Consider the following 7,515-nt stretch of genomic DNA (forward strand, 5'->3'; position numbering starts at 1 on the left):
CAAACTCCCCCAAGCTAAACCCTTGCTTGTCCCCAAGCAAGAAACCAAATCCCATCAATTGCAATATCCAACCAAGCTAAGCATAATGATTTTGAAACCCGAAACAACATGGGCTAGGAATAAAGCAAAGCATGGATGAGATTTACACGACGGCGTAGCATAGAAAACTTTGAATGAACCTTTAAGCTCTTGCATGATCTTTTGACTTATGGACTCTCACGGGGCACTCAACTCTTTTTATGTGAAAGGACAATTTTTGTGAATAAACACTCAACTATCCTCGACTTATAACAATGTGCCCGCAATCTACTATGGTAAACATGTCAAATCTAGTAAGCCAAAACAAGCAAATGTAAGCATGATAAAGAAGCCAAATGAGTAGGAAGAAGGCAAATAAACATGGGTAAGAAGGGGGAACAAACGAATTATGGTAATGTGGAGCTAAGTCAAGCTAGCAACTACCAAATTGTAAAGGTGCTCAATCCCAATTCCAACCCAATTTTGCAATTCAAACCATGAGAAAATCCTCCAAAATATATGAATAATGCTTGAGAATTTCTTACATCTTTTCTTCTTCTTTGTTTTTCTTTTCTTTTCAATGCATACTTCTTTTTTTCCATGCTTTTTCTCATATCTTTTTTTCCAATTTTTCATCTCATTTTTTCTTTTTCACTTTTTTTCCTTTCATTTTTTCTCGATTCTCATTTCTTTTTCAAGAGCATTAAGACCAAGCTCACATGATATTCAAACTTTTAAACAAATCCCAATTGAGCACCCAAACAAGACCAAACAAGCTACTAGCTCAACAAGGTAGGCAAGTTATAATGTAGCTAGGGAAAATTGTTTGTGAAAGGGGTCAAGAAGGCAATTATATTCATGTGAATGGCTCCAAAATGCTGAAACAAATGAATGCATGCTTACCAAGAGATGACATGAGAACCATACTTGTGCGTTTTGATGAAACACACCTTATAAGGAGACACCTACACTCACCTAAGAGAGACCGGATATGGATGCATCGGTCAAAGAGAGGCTCTACCTTACCATCTTGTAGCTTGCCAATAGTCAAGATCAAGCCTATTTAGTTCATTCTCCATCTCCCACCTACTATGTCAAGACATCCCCATGTAGCTAATATCCCAACATGAAAGAATAAATCATTAGCAACAAGCCTTTTTTAGGATAAGCAAAGAGGAAAGTAGGCTACACGCAAGCACAAAGCAAAAATTTCTCTCAAAAATTTTCAAATTTTCTACACTACGTGCAAACTATACTATATGCAAATGCAATATCTTCCCCCAAGCTAAACATCACATTGTCCTCAATGTGCCAACTATCCAAATCACCCAATCAAACCATAAAAAATGGCTCAAGGCACAAAACAGGAAGGACTAGAGGTTATGTTTAATGGGATGCAAGATCTAAACTAAAATGCAAAACAATTAAAAACTTACTCGATTTGCTAATCTCCCCCAAGCTAGCATGAATTCGGGGGGATATGTAGATGTTTCTTTGTGACTTTAGTAAAGGAATGTGAAGAAATGAGAGAGAAAGGAGGAAATGAGTACCGTCGGGTACGTGTGAATGATAGAAAGAAATCTACCCCTTTTTTTTCACCCGTATAGAACAAAGGCCAAGAAGTCACAGAACCATGACCCCGATCGGGGCCACCCAACCCCGATCGGGGTTGACCTCCTTTTCGCGTTTTGACTCTTTTCCGTGATGATTTAATTTCCTTCTCTTTTTCGAAAACCACGTCCCCGAACGGGGTTCTGGCATGGGGCTGCGTGCCATATTCACTTCTAATTCTTCTTCCTTCATTTTCACCTAGGAATCACAAAATAAACATCATCAAGTCGAACATTTTATTACTAATCTACAAAAACAATAAAATGCAGAAAATTAAAAACAAAAATAAATAAAAGCAATAAAAAGCTTGGGTTGCCTCCCAAGAAGCGCTGGTTTAACGTCCCGCACGACGTAAGAAGCTATTTGATTCAAGTTTTGTTCTTGAGCTTGCCACCAACCAAGCTCCATTGCATAGCTATCTTTGCATTCCGCAACCATTTGAAATTGTTCAAATAAAATTTCCTTTTCTTCTTTTTGGCACTCCTAGCAATAGTGCCCTTAGCATCGTCACCTACAAAGCAAACAACACCCATATCGTCCTCCAACGGATCCATTAGTAAGGATTCAAGCGTAGTAGAGGCATAAGAAGAGTCCACAGTGCTAAATAAATAACAAGACTCTTGTAACATTGGGCTTCTAATGGTGTTGTTTTTGCTAAAGGAAACCCGATCATCCCCCACTTCTAATGTCAACTTCCCATTTTTCACATCAATTAACGCACCCGCGGTGCGTAAAAATGGCCTACCCAATATAATTGGGGTTTGTGAGTCCTCGGCCATATCAAGTATGAGGAAGTCAACGGGTATGAAAAACTTGCCAACTTTGACGGGTACATCTTCTAAGACACCTAAGGGTCGCTTTAAAGAACGGTCCGCCATTTGCAATGTTGTACTTGTGCATTTTAAAGCACCCATGTTAAGCTTTTCACAAAGGGAATAGGGCATGACACTTACACTAGCACCTAGGTCGCAAAGGGCCTTATCAATGGTATATTTGCCTATAGTGCAAGGAATAGAATAGCTACCGGGGTCCTTAAGTTTCGGGGGAGACTTGTTTTGTAAGAGTGCACTACACTCTTCAGTGAAAGCAATGGTCTCAACCTCATTGAAGGATCGCTTCTTTGAGAGGATTTCCTTCATAAACTTTGCATAAGAAGGGACTTGGGTAATCAATTCCATAAACGGGACGGTGACTTGCAAATTCTTACAAACTTCCAAAAATTTAGCAAACTTACCTTCCTCCTTGTGCTTTGCTAGACGATGAGGAAATGGTATTTGAACAACTTCCTTGGGAGGAGCATCCTCCACATCTTTCACTTTCTCATTCTCATTCTCCTTGGGAGCATCCACTTTCTTTGAAATGACATCACTCTCCTTAGCATTAGGAGAGATTTCTTCAACAATTACCTCATCACTTTCTTTGGGCATAGGAGACCCAACATCTTTGGCATCAAGCTTGCTTTTCCTCTTTAGCATCAACAATCGATGAGGAAATGGCACACGATCTTTAACAATAGGCTCTTCACTAGCCTTCTTTTTGTCATTTCCCCCAAGCTTAGCCTTTTTAACAACCACCTCTTCATCCAAAGTCATGGATGGCCCATCATAGCTTGAACCACTTCTCAAGGAAATAGAATTAACGGTTTCATGTGGTTGCTCACCTTGGGGAGGTAGTTGACCATTCTTCCTTTGAGAGCTAGAAGCGGCTAATTGAGCCACTTGTTGTTCCAACATCTTGACCGCGGCACTATGAGCTTGATCATTTTTTTGAATTTGAGCCAATAATTCCCTTTGCATTTGGATTATCATGCCCTCGAGTTTACCACCTCCTTGGTTGTTTTGTTGGCTATTTTGTGGTGGACTTTGTTGGTAATTGTTTTGTGGGGGCCTTTGTTGATTTTGATAACCCGGTGGAGGGACATACCTTTGTTGTTGAGGAACATAGGCATTTTGTTGTGGTGGGGGTTGAGGGTTAAGCACATTGTTGCTATTGTAAGACAAGTTTGGATGAAATTTTGAATTCGGGTTATATGTGTTGGAAAATGTACCCGGTGGATATGAACTTTGTCTTAGAGCTTGAAAAGCATTTACCTCTTCCATAGGGGCTCGGCAATGAGCGGCATAATGACCCGCACCTCCACAACCGTCACAAACAATGATTTGGCTTGTTGAAGACACAACATTGAGTTGTTGAATGGAATCCTTAGCATCTCTCTCCGCCAATTGTTGTTGGAGCAAGGCAATTTGAGCTAGCAAAACAGAGTTATTGGAGGATTCTTCTTTACCTTTAGGTGGCACAACTCGGGAATTGACATATTGGGCATCATGGATCGCCATAGATTCGATCGTGGCATGAGCAAGATTGGTGTCAATTTGATCAAACCGCCCATTGTTGGCGGAATCAAGAATCCTTCGGGACTCGGCACAACATCCATTGTAGAATGTTATTGCAAGAAACCAATCATCTAGCCCATGATGTGGGCATTGCCTTTGAAGCTCTTTGTACCTCTCCCAAGCCTCATATAAGCTCTCAAGAGCTTGTTGACGGAATCCGGTGATTTGGCTCCTCAAAGTTTGAGTTTTCTCCGGTGGAAAAAACTTTTGGTAAAAAGCAAGAGCCAATGTCTCCCAATTGGTAATTCCCATGGCGGTGCGGTCAAGGCTATTGATCCAAAGCTTGGCCTTGTCCTTCAAAGAGAAAGGGAAAAGTATTTCCCTTATTTGGGCTTGGGTGACGCCCGTTTGACGGATCATGGAGCAATAGTCACAAAAGTTTTGCACGTGCAAATTAGGATCCTCCAAAGGACTTCCTCCAAATTGCTTTCTCTCCACAAGGCTAATAAAAGCCGGTTTGATCTCGAAGTCCGGCGCGGTGATTTGAGTGGTTGTGATTCCGGCCGGAAGCATGGCCGCGGTGGGCTTTGAGTGATCGGAAAGTTTCACCATCTTTTTGGGAGTAGATGGTGAAGGTGGTGGAGATGATGAACAAGAAACCTCCTCCTCTTCAAGGGCTTCTAGATCGTCCAAGTAAGACTTTCTAGCACTTTCAACTTGGACGGGAGAAGTGGCTTCTTTAACTTCCTTCCAAAAACGTCGTCTTCTCCTAAAGGTTTTCTCGGGTTCGGAATCCGGTGAAAGCAATTCTCCACTACGAGAGGACCTGGGCATAAGAAGACAATTTCTAGGAAAATGATAAGTAACGGTCTCAAGGAACAAGTGTTCCCAAGACAAAGGAAAACAAGATAAAAATCGACAATTCAAAAAGCAATAAAACCGTTTCCCCGGCAACGGCGCCAAAATTTGATAGGCTTATCGCGTACCTATGCAAAGATAAATTCCCTAAACAACAAGTTAATGTAGCAATAGGGGTCGAACACAAGGAAACGGGAATTACTTCGTGAATTGCTATGGGTAGATTTTTATCAAGGTCGATTACGATTTGGTTTGGTTTGGTTGTTTGATGATTAATAAGAATTATGATGTAAATTATATAATAAAAGGGAGTCTAAGGGGTTCGGGTCACGCATGCAAAGGTAAACATATAATCATGATAAACTTGGTACTAATAACATTGTCAATTGCTTAGGCTTAAAGATACCCATCTTACGATATTAGCATCAACCATAGACCGGGTCCTAGAGAAACTCTCGTCCATGACTAGGTCGTCCTACTATACATGCTTAGTCTAATTCAATTCCGTGCCTCTCGACTTATAGAACGAATAAACAAACTTAATCAAATGAATAGGGCCCTAAACAAAGATTAAACATTGTGGCACAAGCATGTGATAGAAGCAATTTAGACAATATTATTTTTAACCTATCTTATCATGTTATATATTTGATTTATGCATGGCTCCCCTAGCCCTTAGACTAAGAGATTTAGCTACTCATGTTAAAGTGTAAATTGTAAGTTATATTAAGAGAAATGATAAACATGATTAAATGATTTATAAGAACTAGATGATATAACATGTATAAGAAATAATGCTAATGTAATCTAAATTAAGTACTTTAATTATAAACTATGCGTAAGCTAAGATAGAAATGTAAATTTGCAAACTAGAAATAAGAATACCTCAATAGAGAAGAACTTGTAAAGGAGAAATGTATAATAACCAAATGCTTGAATAACAAAATGCTTGAACAATAACTTGAGTACCAAATGTTGAAAGATTAAACTAAAGAAAGCTTAACAACTTGTAAACTAAAATGAGAAGACTAATGAGAGAAATATAAAGCTTAAGGCTATTGTGAAGTGAAAATGAGACGTCAAGATTGGATGCCTAAGACCTCGGAACACCTCTCCTATTTATAGGAGAGGAGAGCATAACGTAAAAGCCAAGATGACTATGGCCCCGATCGGGTTGCATGGCCCGATCGGGGTCGTGTGTCTCCGTGTTATTTCTCTTAATTCCTCTCTTAATTGCAAATGGTATCCAATGTTGGTGATTAATTGTGCGATTAATCACCCGGTTAATGCTAGCATTTGGCATCTTAGGAACTTTTAGAATCCCATGCTTTTCCCATTGACTTGGACTTTGAAGTTGGGCTTGATTTTGGTTGTTGACAACATTTGAATTACACAATTTGATCCACCAATTTCTTCATGCTAACCCATGCCAATACTCCATGCTAGTTCAAAACTTGGTCTCATTTAGCCATAATACTCTAGTAGCTCATCTTGTAGTATTTTAGCTCCAAAAAGCTTAAGTATCCTACAAAATATGTTAAGACAAGCAAACACACTAGAATAACAAATATTAGCTCACAACACTATGATAAGTGCTAAATAACAAATAAAATGGAGCTAATATAGGGGATGAAAGTATATAAAATATGCACTTATCAAAACATATTCGTCATTGTTTTAAATCACTTTTTACAAAACCTAAAACCTGTTTAAGAGAGAAAGCAACTAGTTCTTCTTCCTAATCGCGTTCTTGACAATTCCCGGAGTTCAGACGGTCAGTTCGTATCGTAGTTCGTGTCGTTGGATTCCTTGCGTCGAGGGTAAGCTTTTAATATAATTTCTATAATGTTTTGTTAAGATTGGTGAAACCCTAATTTGGGAATTGGGGGTTTTGGTGTGTAGTTTGTGATGTGTAGTCTTTATGTGCTGTATGATAGGAGGAGAATTCGTAGAGGAGCCGTTTTGATACAGCTGTAGATACCGTCTGCGTGTTGTGCTTTCCAGGTAGGATTTCCTACTCAGTATTAGTCCCAAAATGGGAAATTGGTGATGTGCTGTAGTTAGTTGTTTGATATGATGATTGTGATTGTGATTGTGATTGTGATTGGTTTCTATGGCTCTCGAGATGCGTTCTCGGCTGAGTGGGGTCACTTGCGGGAGTGACTTCACGCCCTAGTTTCGCCCTTCGTGGAACCCGCCACGGAAGGGGATGTGCACATTAATGGGACAGGGTTATCGCTCGTACGATGAGCGGGGCTTAGGTGGGAACGGCTGCGGTCCCCCACTGGCAGGGCTGGTCCAGTGGACAGTCAGTATTGAGATGATGGGAGTTGGTGTGTGTGTGTGTGTGTGACGGTTCAAATTTTGTCTGTTTGCCTTATTATTGTTATCTATATTGATTGTGTGATTAATCGACCCGGTGTTGTTTTGTAAACTGCGGTGATCCATTCGGGGATGGTGAGCAGATATTGAGCAGGTATAGAGATGAGTACTTTGGGATATTTGGGATGGCCACGACATGACGATAGAGTCTTCCGCTGTAGTTTAGCATTTATTTACATTTTAGTTGAGAACAGATAGTTTGGAATAATGTATCGTACTTTGGTTTGGTTTTGAGGATTGTTTATTCATTAAACTATTTATAACAAACATTGTTTCTGTTTTGTCTATTTGATTATCATACCTCGGGCGACCG

General features: G+C 39.9%; 1 non-coding gene across 1 annotated transcript; it reads left to right on the forward strand.

Annotated features, from left to right (window-relative positions):
• Window positions 1–4,095: 4,095 nt before the first annotated feature.
• Window positions 4,096–4,202, forward strand: LOC141635097 (small nucleolar RNA R71). The gene has a single exon (XR_012539803.1). It is a non-coding gene; the product is annotated as a small nucleolar RNA R71 (small nucleolar RNA).
• Window positions 4,203–7,515: the final 3,313 nt, after the last annotated feature.

This window comes from Silene latifolia, chromosome Y (assembly GCF_048544455.1).
Source record: "Silene latifolia isolate original U9 population chromosome Y, ASM4854445v1, whole genome shotgun sequence".
Classification (NCBI taxonomy): Eukaryota; Viridiplantae; Streptophyta; class Magnoliopsida; order Caryophyllales; family Caryophyllaceae; genus Silene; species Silene latifolia.